The sequence below is a fragment of the Stylophora pistillata genome, chromosome 2 (genome assembly GCF_964205215.1).
Source record: "Stylophora pistillata chromosome 2, jaStyPist1.2, whole genome shotgun sequence".
In the NCBI taxonomy this organism is placed as follows: domain Eukaryota; kingdom Metazoa; phylum Cnidaria; class Anthozoa; order Scleractinia; family Pocilloporidae; genus Stylophora; species Stylophora pistillata.
The window spans coordinates 21,988-38,078 of NC_142520.1; positions in this window are offsets into that span (position 1 = coordinate 21,988).

The window sequence follows — 16,091 nt, forward strand, 5'->3', positions numbered from 1 at the left end:
GCCGGAGTTGCGCGTCTATTGCCGAGGTTCCCCTGGGTCTAGTGCACCTGGGATTTCATTTTGGAGGCGTTGTCATGCGTTTCGTGGAAGTGGCAGGCGTGAGTACAAGGCTCACCGCCTTCTTTAGCACATGTGCCTCATAGTGCAGAGCCTCTCACTCGGAGGCGTGCCACCAGGGCTGCCGTGACTTGCAGGAGGTGTGCGCCTACCCCCCAACTCCCCTGGGAGTATCTAGTGCACGCGAGAATCCATTTTAGCCGCGTGGTGATGTGTTTCGTGGAAGTGGCAGGCGTGAGTAGAAGACTCACCGCCTTCTTTAGCACATGTGCCTCACAGTGCACAGCCTCTCACTGGCAGGCGTGCCACTACGGCTCCCGTGATTTGGCAGGAGGTGCGCGCCTACTCTCCAACTCCCCTGGGACTATCTAGTGCACCCGGCAATCCGTTTTGGCCGCGTGGTGATGTGTTTCGTGGAAGTAGCAGGCGTGAGTACAAGACTCACCGCCTTCCTCTTGCAGAGCCTCCCACTCTCACGCATGCCACTCCGTCGCCCGTGATATCCCGGAGTTGCGCGTCTATTGCCGAGGTTTCCCTGCGTCTAGTGCAGCTGGGATTTCATTTTGTAGGCGTTGTCATGTGTTTCGTGGAAGTGGCAGGCGTGAGTACAAGGCTCACCGCCTTCTGTAGCACATGTGCCTCAGAGTGCACAGCCTCTCACTCGGAGGCGTGCCACCACGGCTCCCGTGACTTGCAGGAGGTGCGCGCCTACTCTCCACCTCCCGTGGGACTATCTAGTGGACGCGGGAATCCATTTTAGCCGCGTGGTGATGTGTTTCGTGGAAGTGGCAGGCGTGAGTACAAGGCTCACCCCTTCCTCTTGCACAGCCTCCCACTCTCACGCATGCCACTCCGTCGCTCGTGATATGCCGGAGTTGCGCGTCTATTGCCGAGGTTCCCCTGGGTCTAGTGCACCTGGGATTTCATTTTGGAGGCGTTGTCATGCAATTCGTGGAAGTGGCAGGCGTGAGTACAAGGCTCACCGCCTTCTTTAGCACATGTGCCTCATAGTGCAGAGCCTCTCACTCGGAGGCGTGCCACCACGGCTGCCGTGATTTGGCAGGAGGTGCGCGCCTACTCTCCAACTCCCCTGGGACTATCTAGTGGACGCGGGAATCCATTTTAGCCGCGTGGTGATGTGTTTCGTGGAAGTGGCAGGCGTGAGTACAAGGCTCACCCCTTCCTCTTGCACAGCCTCCCACTCTCACGCATGCCACTCCGACGCCCTTCATATGCCGGAGTTGCGCGTCTATTGCCGAGGTTGCCCTGGGTCTAGTGCACCTGGGATTTCATTTTGGAGGCGTTGTCATGCGTTTCGTGGAAGTGGCATGCGTGAGTACAAGGCTCACCGCCTTCTTTAGCACATGTGCCTCATAGTGCAGAGCCTCTCACTCGGAGGCGTGCCACCAGGGCTGCCGTGACTTGCAGGAGGTGTGCGCCTACCCCCCAACTCCCCTGGGAGTATCTAGTGCACGCGAGAATCCATTTTAGCCGCGTGGTGATGTGTTTCGTGGAAGTGGCAGGCGTGAGTTAAGACTCACCGCCTTCTTTAGCACATGTGCCTCACAGTGCACAGCCTCTCACTGGCAGGCGTGCCACTACGGCTCCCGTGATTTGGCAGGAGGTGCGCGCCTACTCTCCAACTCCCCTGGGACTATCTAGTGCACCCGGCAATCCGTTTTGGCCGCGTGGTGATGTGTTTCGTGGAAGTAGCAGGCGTGAGTACAAGACTCACCGCCTTCCTCCTGCAGAGCCTCCCACTCTCACGCATGCCACTCCGTCGCCCGTCATATGCCGGAGTTGCGCGTCTATTGCCGAGGTTCCCCTGGGTCTAGTGCACCTGGGAATTCATTTTGGAGGCGTTGTCATGCATTTCGTGGAAGTGGCAGGCGTAAGTACAAGGCTCACCGCCTTCTTTAGCACATGTGCCTCATAGTGCAGAGCCTCTCACTCGGAGGCGTGCCACCAGGGCTGCCGTGACTTGCAGGAGGTGCGCGCCTACCCCCCAACTCCCTTGGGAGTATCTAGTACACGCGGGAATCCATTTTAGCCGCGGGGTGATGTGTTTCGTGGAAGTGGCAGGCGTGAGTACAAGGCTCACCGCCTTCTTTAGCACATGTGCCTCATAGTGCACAGCCTCTCACTCGGAGGCGTGCCAGCACGGCTCCCGTGACTTGCAGGAGGTGCGCGCCTACTCTCCACCTCCCGTGGGACTATCTAGTGGACGCGGGAGTCCATTTTAGCCGCGTGGTGATGTGTTTCGTGGAAGTGGCAGGCGTGAGTACAAGGCTCACCCCTTCCTCTTGCACAGCCTCCCACTCTCACGCATGCCACTCCGTCGCTCGTGATATGCCGGAGTTGCGCGTCTATTGCCGAGGTTCCCCTGGGTCTAGTGCACCTGGGATTTCATTTTGGAGGCGTTGTCATGCGTTTCGTGGAAGTGGCAGGCGTGAGTACAAGGCTCACCGCCTTCTTTAGCGCATGTGCCCCATAGTGCACAGCCTCTCACTCGGAGGCGTCCCACCAGGGCTGCCGTAACTTGCAGGAGGTGCGCGCCTACTCTCCACCTCCCCTGGGACTATCTAGTGCACGCGGGAATCCATTTTAGCCGCGTGGTGATGTGTTTCGTGGAAGTGGGAGGCGTGAGTACAAGGCTCACCCCTTCCTCTTGCACAGCCTCCCACTCTCACGCATGCCACTCCGTCGCCCGTCATATCCCGGAGTTGCGCGTCTATTGCCGAGGTTCCCCTGGGTCTAGTGCACCTGGGATTTCATTTTGGAGGCGTTGTCATGCATTTCGTGGAAGTGGCAGGCGTGAGTACAAGGCTCACCGCCTTCTTTAGCACATGTGCCTCATAGTGCAGAGCCTCTCACTCGGAGGCGTGCCACCACGGCTGCCGTGATTTGGCAGGAGGTGCGCGCCTACTCTCCAACTCCCCTGGGACTATCTAGTGCACGCGGGAATCCATTTTAGCCGCGTGGTGATGTGTTTCGTGGAAGTGGCAGGCGTGAGTACAAGGCTCACCCCTTCCTCTTGCACAGCCTCCCACTCTCACGCATGCCACTCCGTCGCCCGTCATATGCCGGAGTTGCGCGTCTATTGCCGAGGTTCCCCTGGGTCTAGTGCACCTGGGATTTCATTTTGGAGGCGTTGTCATGCGTTTCGTGGAAGTGGCAGGCGTGAGTACAAGGCTCACCGCCTTCTTTAGCACATGTGCCTCGTAGTGCACAGCCTCTCACTCGGAGGCGTGCCACCAGGGCTGCCGTGACTTGCAGGAGGTGCGCGCCTACCCCCCATCTCCCCTGGGAGTATCTAGTGCACGCGGGAATTCATTTTAGCCGCGTGGTGATGTGTTTCGTGGAAGTGGCAGGCGTGAGTAGAAGACTCACCGCCTTCTTTAGCACATGTGCCTGACAGTGCACAGCCTCTCACTGGCAGGCGTGCCACTAAGGCTCCCGTGATTTGGCAGGAGGTGCGCGCCTACTCTCCAACTCCCCTGGGACTATCTAGTGCACCCGGCAATCCGTTTTGGCCGCGTGGTGATGTGTTTCGTGGGAGTAGCAGGCGTGAGTACAAGACTCACCGCCTTCCTCTTGCAGAGCCTCCCACTCTCACGCATGCCACTCCGTCGCCCGTGATATCCCGGAGTTGCGCGTCTATTGCCGAGGTTTCCCTGCGTCTAGTGCACCTGGGATTTCATTTTGGAGGCGTTGTCATGTGTTTCGTGGAAGTGGCAGGCGTGAGTACAAGGCTCACCGCCTTCTGTAGCACATGTGCCTCAGAGTGCACAGCCTCTCACTCGGAGGCGTGCCACCACGGCTCCCGTGACTTGCAGGAGGTGCGCGCCTACTCTCCATCTCCCGTGGGACTATCTAGTGGACGCGGGAATCCATTTTAGCCGCGTGGTGATGTGTTTCGTGGAAGTGGCAGGCGTGAGTACAAGGCTCACCCCTTCCTCTTGCACAGCCTCCCACTCTCACGCATGCCACTCCGTCGCCCGTCATATGCCGGAGTTGCGCGTCTATTGCCGAGGTTCCCCTGGGTCTAGTGCACCTGGGATTTCATTTTGGAGGCGTTGTCATGCGTTTCGTGGAAGTGGCAGGCGTGAGTACAAGGCTCACCGCCTTCTTTAGCACATGTGCCTCATAGTGCAGAGCCTCTCACTCGGAGGCGTGCCACCAGGGCTGCCGTGACTTGCAGGAGGTGTGCGCCTACCCCCCAACTCCCCTGGGAGTATCTAGTGCACGCGGGAATCCATTTTAGCCGCGTGGTGATGTGTTTCGTGGAAGTGGCAGGCGTGAGTAGAAGACTCACCGCCTTCTTTAGCACATGTGCCTCACAGTGCACAGCCTCTCACTGGCAGGCGTGCCACTACGGCTCCCGTGATTTGGCAGGAGGTGCGCGCCTACTCTCCAACTCCCCTGGGACTATCTAGTGCACCCGGCAATCCGTTTTGGCCGCGTGGTGATGTGTTTCGTGGAAGTAGCAGGCGTGAGTACAAGACTCACCGCCTTCCTCCTGCAGAGCCTCCCACTCTCACGCATGCCACTCCGTCGCCCGTGATATCCCGGAGTTGCGCGTCTATTGCCGAGGTTCCCCTGGGTCTAGTGCACCTGGGAATTCATTTTGGAGGCGTTGTCATGCATTTCGTGGAAGTGGCAGGCGTGAGTACAAGGCTCACCGCCTTCTTTAGCACATGTGCCTCATAGTGCAGAGCCTCTCACTCGGAGGCGTGCCACCAGGGCTGCCGTGACTTGCAGGAGGTGCGCGCCTACCCCCCAACTCCCTTGGGAGTATCTAGTACACGCGGGAATCCATTTTAGCCGCGGGGTGATGTGTTTCGTGGAAGTGGCAGGCGTGAGTACAAGGCTCACCGCCTTCTTTAGCACATGTGCCTCATAGTGCACAGCCTCTCACTCGGAGGCGTGCCAGCACGGCTCCCGTGACTTGCAGGAGGTGCGCGCCTACTCTCCACCTCCCGTGGGACTATCTAGTGGACGCGGGAGTCCATTTTAGCCGCGTGGTGATGTGTTTCGTGGAAGTGGCACGCGTGAGTACAAGGCTCACCCCTTCCTCTTGCACAGCCTCCCACTCTCACGCATGCCACTCCGTCGCTCGTGATATGCCGGAGTTGCGCGTCTATTGCCGAGGTTCCCCTGGGTCTAGTGCACCTGGGATTTCATTTTGGAGGCGTTGTCATGCGTTTCGTGGAAGTGGCAGGCGTGAGTACAAGGCTCACCGCCTTCTTTAGCGCATGTGCCCCATAGTGCACAGCCTCTCACTCGGAGGCGTCCCACCAGGGCTGCCGTGACTTGCAGGAGGTGCGCGCCTACTCTCCACCTCCCCTGGGACTATCTAGTGCACGCGGGAATCCATTTTAGCCGCGTGGTGATGTGTTTCGTGGAAGTGGGAGGCGTGAGTACAAGGCACACCCCTTCCTCTTGCACAGCCTCCCACTCTCACGCATGCCACTCCGTCGCCCGTCATATCCCGGAGTTGCGCATCTATTGCCGAGGTTCCCCTGGGTCTAGTGCACCTGGGATTTCATTTTGGAGGCGTTGTCATGCATTTCGTGGAAGTGGCAGGCGTGAGTACAAGGCTCACCGCCTTCTTTAGCACATGTGCCTCATAGTGCAGAGCCTCTCACTCGGAGGCGTGCCACCACGGCTGCCGTGATTTGGCAGGAGGTGCGCGCCTACTCTCCAACTCCCCTGGGACTATCTAGTGCACGCGGGAATCCATTTTAGCCGCGTGGTGATGTGTTTCGTGGAAGTGGCAGGCGTGAGTACAAGGCTCACCCCTTCCTCTTGCACAGCCTCCCACTCTCACGCATGCCACTCCGTCGCCCGTCATATGCCGGAGTTGCGCGTCTATTGCCGAGGTTCCCCTGGGTCTAGTGCACCTGGGATTTCATTTTGGAGGCGTTGTCATGCGTTTCGTGGAAGTGGCAGGCGTGAGTACAAGGCTCACCGCCTTCTTTAGCACATGTGCCTCGTAGTGCACAGCCTCTCACTCGGAGGCGTCCCACCAGGGCTGCCGTGACTTGCAGGAGGTGCGCGCCTACCCCCCATCTCCCCTGGGAGTATCTAGTGCACGCGGGAATTCATTTTAGCCGCGTGGTGATGTGTTTCGTGGAAGTGGCAGGCGTGAGTAGAAGACTCACCGCCTTCTTTAGCACATGTGCCTGACAGTGCACAGCCTCTCACTGGCAGGCGTGCCACTAAGGCTCCCGTGATTTGGCAGGAGGTGCGCGCCTACTCTCCAACTCCCCTGGGACTATCTAGTGCACCCGGCAATCCGTTTTGGCCGCGTGGTGATGTGTTTCGTGGGAGTAGCAGGCGTGAGTACAAGACTCACCGCCTTCCTCTTGCAGAGCCTCCCACTCTCACGCATGCCACTCCGTCGCCCGTGATATCCCGGAGTTGCGCGTCTATTGCCGAGGTTTCCCTGCGTCTAGTGCACCTGGGATTTCATTTTGGAGGCGTTGTCATGTGTTTCGTGGAAGTGGCAGGCGTGAGTACAAGGCTCACCGCCTTCTGTAGCACATGTGCCTCAGAGTGCACAGCCTCTCACTCGGAGGCGTGCCACCACGGCTCCCGTGACTTGCAGGAGGTGCGCGCCTACTCTCCACCTCCCGTGGGACTATCTAGTGGACGCGGGAATCCATTTTAGCCGCGTGGTGATGTGTTTCGTGGAAGTGGCAAGCGTGAGTACAAGGCTCACCCCTTCCTCTTGCACAGCCTCCAACTCTCACGCATGCCACTCCGTCGCTCGTGATATGCCGGAGTTGCGCGTCTATTGCCGAGGTTCCCCTGGGTCTAGTGCACCTGGGATTTCATTTTGGAGGCGTTGTCATGCAATTCGTGGAAGTGGCAGGCGTGAGTACAAGGCTCACCGCCTTCTTTAGCACATGTGCCTCATAGTGCAGAGCCTCTCACTCGGAGGCGTGCCACCACGGCTGCCGTGATTTGGCAGGAGGTGCGCGCCTACTCTCCAACTCCCCTGGGACTATCTAGTGGACGCGGGAATCCATTTTAGCCGCGTGGTGATGTGTTTCGTGGAAGTGGCAGGCGTGAGTACAAGGCTCACCCCTTCCTCTTGCACAGCCTCCCACTCTCACGCATGCCACTCCGTCGCCCGTCATATGCCGGAGTTGCGCGTCTATTGCCGAGGTTCCCCTGGGTCTAGTGCACCTGGGATTTCATTTTAGAGGCGTTGTCATGCGTTTCGTGGAAGTGGCAGGCGTGAGTACAAGGCTCACCGCCTTCTTTAGCACATGTGCCTCATAGTGCAGAGCCTCTCACTCGGAGGCGTGCCACCAGGGCTGCCGTGACTTGCAGGAGGTGTGCGCCTACCCCCTAACTCCCCTGGGAGTATCTAGTGCACGCGGGAATCCATTTTAGCCGCGTGGTGATGTGTTTCGTGGAAGTGGCAGGCGTGAGTAGAAGACTCACCGCCTTCTTTAGCACATGTGCCTCACAGTGCACAGCCTCTCACTGGTAGGCGTGCCACTACGGCTCCCGTGATTTGGCAGGAGGTGCGCGCCTACTCTCCAACTCCCCTGGGACTATCTAGTGCACCCGGCAATCCGTTTTGGCCGCGTGGTGATGTGTTTCGTGGAAGTAGCAGGCGTGAGTACAAGACTCACCGCCTTCCTCCTGCAGAGCCTCCCACTCTCACGCATGCCACTCTGTCGCCCGTGATATCCCGGAGTTGCGCGTCTATTGCCGAGGTTTCCCTGGGTCTAGTGCACCTGGGAATTCATTTTGGAGGCGTTGTCATGCATTTCGTGGAAGTGGCAGGCGTGAGTACAAGGCTCACCGCCTTCTTTAGCACATGTGCCTCATAGTGCAGAGCCTCTCACTCGGAGGCGTGCCACCAGGGCTGCCGTGACTTGCAGGAGGTGCGCGCCTACCCCCCAACTCCCTTGGGAGTATCTAGTACACGCGGGAATCCATTTTAGCCGCGGGGTGATGTGTTTCGTGGAAGTGGCAGGCGTGAGTACAAGGCTCACCGCCTTCTTTAGCACATGTGCCTCATAGTGCACAGCCTCTCACTCGGAGGCGTGCCAGCACGGCTCCCGTGACTTGCAGGAGGTGCGCGCCTACTCTCCACCTCCCGTGGGACTATCTAGTGGACGCGGGAGTCCATTTTAGCCGCGTGGTGATGTGTTTCGTGGAAGTGGCAGGCGTGAGTACAAGGCTCACCCCTTCCTCTTGCACAGTCTCCCACTCTCACGCATGCCACTCCGTCGCTCGTGATATGCCGGAATTGCGCGTCTATTGCCGAGGTTCCCCTGGGTCTAGTGCACCTGGGATTTCATTTTGGAGGCGTTGTCATGCGTTTCGTGGAAGTGGCAAGCGTGAGTACAAGGCTCACCGCCTTCTTTAGCGCATGTGCCCCATAGTGCACAGCCTCTCACTCGGAGGCGTCCCACCAGGGCTGCCGTGACTTGCAGGAGGTGCGCGCCTACTCTCCACCTCCCCTGGGACTATCTAGTGCACGCGGGAATCCATTTTAGCCGCGTGGTGATGTGTTTCGTGGAAGTGGGAGGCGTGAGTACAAGGCTCACCCCTTCCTCTTGCACAGCCTCCCACTCTCACGCATGCCACTCCGTCGCCCGTCATATCCCGGAGTTGCGCGTCTATTGCCGAGGTTCCCCTGGGTCTAGTGCACGTGGGATTTCATTTTGGAGGCGTTGTCATGCATTTGGTGGAAGTGGCAGGCGTGAGTACAAGGCTCACCGCCTTCTTTAGCACATGTGCCTCATAGTGCAGAGCCTCTCACTCGGAGGCGTGCCACCACGGCTGCCGTGATTTGGCAGGAGGTGCGCGCCTACTCTCCAACTCCCTTGGGACTATCTAGTGCACGCGGGAATCCATTTTAGCCGCGTGGTGATGTGTTTCGTGGAAGTGGCAGGCGTGAGTACAAGGCTCACCCCTTCCTCTTGCACAGCCTCCCACTCTCACGCATGCCACTCCGTCGCCCGTCATATGCCGGAGTTGCGCGTCTATTGCCGAGGTTCCCCTGGGTCTAGTGCACCTGGGATTTTATTTTGGAGGCGTTGTCATGCGTTTCGTGGAAGTGGCAGGCGTGAGTACAAGGCTCACCGCCTTCTTTAGCACATGTGCCTCGTAGTGCACAGCCTCTCACTCGGAGGCGTGCCACCAGGGCTGCCGTGACTTGCAGGAGTTACGCGCCTACCCCCCATCTCCCCTGGGAGTATCTAGTGCACGCGGGAATTCATTTTAGCCGCGTGGTGATGTGTTTCGTGGAAGTGGCAGGCGTGAGTAGAAGACTCACCGCCTTCTTTAGCACATGTGCCTGACAGTGCACAGCCTCTCACTGGCAGGCGTGCCACTAAGGCTCCCGTGATTTGGCAGGAGGTGCGCGCCTACTCTCCAATTCCCCTGGGACTATCTAGTGCACCCGGCAATCCGTTTTGGCCGCGTGGTGATGTGTTTCGTGGGAGTAGCAGGCGTGAGTACAAGACTCACCGCCTTCCTCTTGCAGAGCCTCCCACTCTCACGCATGCCACTCCGTCGCCCGTGATATCCCGGAGTTGCGCGTCTATTGCCGAGGTTTCCCTGCGTCTAGTGCACCTGGGATTTCATTTTGGAGGCGTTGTCATGTGTTTCGAGGAAGTGGCAGGCGTGAGTACAAGGCTCACCGCCTTCTGTAGCACATGTGCCTCAGAGTGCACAGCCTCTCACTCGGAGGCGTGCCACCACGGCTCCCGTGACTTGCAGGAGGTGCGCGCCTACTCTCCACCTCCCGTGGGACTATCTAGTGGACGCGGGAATCCATTTTAGCCGCGTGGTGATGTGTTTCGTGGAAGTGGCAGGCGTGAGTACAAGGCTCACCCCTTCCTCTTGCACAGCCTCCCACTCTCACGCATGCCACTCCGTCGCTCGTGATATGCCGGAGTTGCGCGTCTATTGCCGAGGTTCCCCTGGGTCTAGTGCACCTGGGATTTCATTTTGGAGGCGTTGTCATGCAATTCGTGGAAGTGGCAGGCGTGAGTACAAGGCTCACCGCCTTCTTTAGCACATGTGCCTCATAGTGCAGAGCCTCTCACTCGGAGGCGTGCCACCACGGCTGCCGTGATTTGGCAGGAGGTGCGCGCCTACTCTCCAACTCCCCTGGGACTATCTAGTGGACGCGGGAATCCATTTTAGCCGCGTGGTGATGTGTTTCGTGGAAGTGGCAGGCGTGAGTACAAGGCTCACCCCTTCCTCTTGCACAGCCTCCCACTCTCACGCATGCCACTCCGTCGCCCGTCATATGCCGGAGTTGCGCGTCTATTGCCGAGGTTCCCCTGGGTCTAGTGCACCTGGGATTTCATTTTGGAGGCGTTGTCATGCGTTTCGTGGAAGTGGCAGGCGTGAGTACAAGGCTCACCGCCTTCTTTAGCGCATGTGCCCCATAGTGCACAGCCTCTCACTCGGAGGCGTCCCACCAGGGCTGCCGTGACTTGCAGGAGGTGCGCGCCTACTCTCCACCTCCCCTGGGACTATCTAGTGCACGCGGGAATCCATTTTAGCCGCGTGGTGATGTGTTTCGTGGAAGTGGCAGGCGTGAGTACAAGGCTCACCCCTTCCTCTTGCACAGCCTCCCACTCTCACGCATGCCACTCCGTCGCCCGTCATATGCCGGAGTTGCGAGTCTATTGCCGAGGTTCCCCTGGGTCTAGTGCACCTGGGATTTCATTTTGGAGGCGTTGTCATGCGTTTCGTGGAAGTGGCAGGCGTGAGTACAAGGCTCACCGCCTTCTTTAGCACATGTGCCTCGTAGTGCACAGCCTCTCACTCGGAAGCGTGCCACCAGGGCTGCCGTGACTTGCAGGAGGTGCGCGCCTACCCCCCATCTCCCCTGGGAGTATCTAGTGCACGCGGGAATTCATTTTAGCCGCGTGGTGATGTGTTTCGTGGAAGTGGCAGGCGTGAGTAGAAGACTCACCGCCTTCTTTAGCACATGTGCCTGACAGTGCACAGCCTCTCACTGGCAGGCGTGCCACTAAGGCTCCCGTGATTTGGCAGGAGGTGCGCGCCTACTCTCCAACTCCCCTGGGACTATCTAGTGCACCCGGCAATCCGTTTTGGCCGCGTGGTGATGTGTTTCGTGGGAGTAGCAGGCGTGAGTACAAGACTCACCGCCTTCCTCTTGCAGAGCCTCCCACTCTCACGCATGCCACTCCGTCGCCCGTGATATCCCGGAGTTGCGCGTCTATTGCCGAGGTTTCCCTGCGTCTAGTGCACCTGGGATTTCATTTTGGAGGCGTTGTCATGTGTTTCGAGGAAGTGGCAGGCGTGAGTACAAGGCTCACCGCCTTCTGTAGCACATGTGCCTCAGAGTGCACAGCCTCTCACTCGGAGGCGTGCCACCACGGCTCCCGTGACTTGCAGGAGGTGCGCGCCTACTCTCCACCTCCCGTGGGACTATCTAGTGGACGCGGGAATCCATTTTAGCCGCGTGGTGATGTGTTTCGTGGAAGTGGCAGGCGTGAGTACAAGGCTCACCCCTTCCTCTTGCACAGCCTCCCACTCTCACGCATGCCACTCCGTCGCTCGTGATATGCCGGAGTTGCGCGTCTATTGCTGAGGTTCCCCTGGGTCTAGTGCACCTGGGATTTCATTTTGGAGGCGTTGTCATGCAATTCGTGGAAGTGGCAGGCGTGAGTACAAGGCTCACCGCCTTCTTTAGCACATGTGCCTCATAGTGCAGAGCCTCTCACTCGGAGGCGTGCCACCACGGCTGCCGTGATTTGGCAGGAGGTGCGCGCCTACTCTCCAACTCCCCTGGGACTATCTAGTGGACGCGGGAATCCATTTTAGCCGCGTGGTGATGTGTTTCGTGGAAGTGGCAGGCGTGAGTACAAGGCTCACCCCTTCCTCTTGCACAGCCTCCCACTCTCACGCATGCCACTCCGTCGCCCGTCATATGCCGGAGTTGCGCGTCTATTGCCGAGGTTCCCCTGGGTCTAGTGCACCTGGGATTTCATTTTGGAGGCGTTGTCATGCCTTTCGTGGAAGTGGCAGGCGTGAGTACAAGGCTCACCGCCTTCTTTAGCACATGTGCCTCATAGTGCAGAGCCTTTCACTCGGAGGCGTGCCACCAGGGCTGCCGTGACTTGCAGGAGGTGTGCGCCTACCCCCCAACTCCCCTGGGAGTATCTAGTGCACGCGGGAATCCATTTTAGCCGCGTGGTGATGTGTTTCGTGGAAGTGGCAGGCGTGAGTAGAAGACTCACCGCCTTCTTTAGCACATGTGCCTCACAGTGCACAGCCTCTCACTGGCAGGCGTGCCACTACGGCTCCCGTGATTTGGCAGGAGGTGCGCGCCTACTCTCCAACTCCCCTGGGACTATCTAGTGCACCCGGCAATCCGTTTTGGCCGCGTGGTGATGTGTTTCGTGGAAGTAGCAGGCGTGAGTACAAGACTCACCGCCTTCCTCCTGCAGAGCCTCCCACTCTCACGCATGCCACTCCGTCGCCCGTGATATCCCGGAGTTGCGCGTCTATTGCCGAGGTTCCCCTGGGTCTAGTGCACCTGGGAATTCATTTTGGAGTCGTTTTCATGCATTTCGTGGAAGTGGCAGGCGTGAGTACAAGGCTCACCACCTTCTTTAGCACATGTGCCTCATAGTGCAGAGCCTCTCACTCGGAGGCGTGCCACCAGGGCTGCCGTGACTTGCAGGAGGTGCGCGCCTACCCCCCATCTCCCCTGGGAGTATCTAGTGCACGCAAGAATTCATTTTAGCCGCGTGGTGATGTGTTTCGTGGAAGTGGCAGGCGTGAGTAGAAGACTCACCGCCTTCTTTAGCACATGTGCCTGACAGTGCACAGCCTCTCACTGGCAGGCGTGCCACTAAGGCTCCCGTGATTTGGCAGGAGGTGCGCGCCTACTCTCCAACTCCCCTGGGACTATCTAGTGCACCCGGCAATCCGTTTTGGCCGCGTGGTGATGTGTTTCGTGGGAGTAGCAGGCGTGAGTACAAGACTCACCGCCTTCCTCTTGCAGAGCCTCCCACTCTCACGCATGCCACTCCGTCGCCCGTGATATCCCGGAGTTGCGCGTCTATTGCCGAGGTTTCCCTGCGTCTAGTGCACCTGGGATTTCATTTTGGAGGCGTTGTCATGTGTTTCGAGGAAGTGGCAGGCGTGAGTACAAGGCTCACCGCCTTCTGTAGCACATGTGCCTCAGAGTGCACAGCCTCTCACTCGGAGGCGTGCCACCACGGCTCCCGTGACTTGCAGGAGGTGCGCGCCTACTCTCCACCTCCCGTGGGACTATCTAGTGGACGCGGGAATCCATTTTAGCCGCGTGGTGATGTGTTTCGTGGAAGTGGCAGGCGTGAGTACAAGGCTCACCCCTTCCTCTTGCACAGCCTCCCACTCTCACGCATGCCACTCCGTCGCTCGTGATATGCCGGAGTTGCGCGTCTATTGCCGAGGTTCCCCTGGGTCTAGTGCACCTGGGATTTCATTTTGGAGGCGTTGTCATGCAATTCGTGGAAGTGGCAGGCGTGAGTACAAGGCTCACCGCCTTCTTTAGCACATGTGCCTCATAGTGCAGAGCCTCTCACTCGGAGGCGTGCCACCACGGCTGCCGTGATTTGGCAGGAGGTGCGCGCCTACTCTCCAACTCCCCTGGGACTATCTAGTGGACGCGGGAATCCATTTTAGCCGCGTGGTGATGTGTTTCGTGGAAGTGGTAGGCGTGAGTACAAGGCTCACCCCTTCCTCTTGCACAGCCTCCCACTCTCACGCATGCCACTCCGTCGCCCGTCATATGCCGGAGTTGCGCGTCTATTGCCGAGGTTCCCCTGGGTCTAGTGCACCTAGGATTTCATTTTGGAGGCGTTGTCATGCGTTTCGTGGAAGTGGCAGGCGTGAGTACAAGGCTCACCGCCTTCTTTAGCACATGTGCCTCATAGTGCAGAGCCTCTCACTCGGAGGCGTGCCACCAGGGCTGCCGTGACTTGCAGGAGGTGTGCGCCTACCCCCCAACTCCCCTGGGAGTATCTAGTGCACGCGGGAATCCATTTTAGCCGCGTGGTGATGTGTTTCGTGGAAGTGGCAGGCGTGAGTAGAAGACTCACCGCCTTCTTTAGCACATGTGCCTCACAGTGCACAGCCTCTCACTGGCAGGCGTGCCACTACGGCTCCCGTGATTTGGCAGGAGGTGCGCGCCTACTCTCCAACTCCCCTGGGACTATCTAGTGCACCCGGCAATCCGTTTTGGCCGCGTGGTGATGTGTTTCGTGGAAGTAGCAGGCGTGAGTACAAGACTCACCGCCTTCCTCCTGCAGAGCCTCCCACTCTCACGCATGCCACTCCGTCGCCCGTGATATCCCGGAGTTGCGCGTCTATTGCCGAGGTTCCCCTGGGTCTAGTGCACCTGGGAATTCATTTTGGAGGCGTTGTCATGCATTTCGTGGAAGTGGCAGGCGTGAGTACAAGGCTCACCGCCTTCTTTAGCACATGTGCCTCATAGTGCAGAGCCTCTCACTCGGAGGCGTGCCACCAGGGCTGCCGTGACTTGCAGGAGGTGCGCGCCTACCCCCCAACTCCCTTGGGAGTATCTAGTACACGCGGGAATCCATTTTAGCCGCGGGGTGATGTGTTTCGTGGAAGTGGCAGGCGTGAGTACAAGGCTCACCGCCTTCTTTAGCACATGTGCCTCATAGTGCACAGCCTCTCACTCGGAGGCGTGCCAGCACGGCTCCCGTGACTTGCAGGAGGTGCGCCCAACTCTCCACCTCCCGTGGGACTATCTAGTGGACGCGGGAGTCCATTTTAGCCGCGTGGTGATGTGTTTCGTGGAAGTGGCAGGCGTGAGTACAAGGCTCACCCCTTCCTCTTGCACAGCCTCCCACTCTCACGCATGCCACTCCGTCGCTCGTGATATGCCGGAGTTGCGCGTCTATTGCCGAGGTTCCCCTGGGTCTAGTGCACCTGGGATTTCATTTTGGAGGCGTTGTCATGCGTTTCGTGGAAGTGGCAGGCGTGAGTACAAGGCTCACCGCCTTCTTTAGCGCATGTGCCCCATAGTGCACAGCCTCTCACTCGGAGGCGTCCCACCAGGGCTGCCGTGACTTGCAGGAGGTGCGCGCCTACTCTCCACCTCCCCTGAGACTATCTAGTGCACGCGGGAATCCATTTTAGCCGCGTGGTGATGTGTTTCGTGGAAGTGGCAGGCGTGAGTACAAGGCTCACCCCTTCCTCTTGCACAGCCTCCCACTCTCACGCATGCCACTCCGTCGCCCGTCATATGCCGGAGTTGCGCGTCTATTGCCGAGGTTCCCCTGGGTCTAGTGCACCTGGGATTTCATTTTGGAGGCGTTGTCATGCGTTTCGTGGAAGTGGCAGGCGTGAGTACAAGGCTCACCGCCTTCTTTAGCACATGTGCCTCGTAGTGCACAGCCTCTCACTCGGAGGCGTGCCACCAGGGCTGCCGTGACTTGCAGGAGGTGCGCGCCTACCCCCCATCTCCCCTGGGAGTATCTAGTGCACGCGGGAATTCATTTTAGCCGCGTGGTGATGTGTTTCGTGGAAGTGGCAGGCGTGAGTAGAAGACTCACCGCCTTCTTTAGCACATGTGCCTGACAGTGCACAGCCTCTCACTGGCAGGCGTGCCACTAAGGCTCCCGTGATTTGGCAGGAGGTGCGCGCCTACTCTCCAACTCCCCTGGGACTATCTAGTGCACCCGGCAATCCGTTTTGGCCGCGTGGTGATGTGTTTCGTGGGAGTAGCAGGCGTGAGTACAAGACTCACCGCCTTCCTCTTGCAGAGCCTCCCACTCTCACGCATGCCACTCCGTCGCCCGTGATATCCCGGAGTTGCGCGTCTATTGCCGAGGTTTCCCTGCGTCTAGTGCACCTGGGATTTCATTTTGGAGGCGTTGTCATGTGTTTCGAGGAAGTGGCAGGCGTGAGTACAAGGCTCACCGACTTCTGTAGCACATGTGCCTCAGAGTGCACAGCCTCTCACTCGGAGGCGTGCCACCACGGCTCCCGTGACTTGCAGGAGG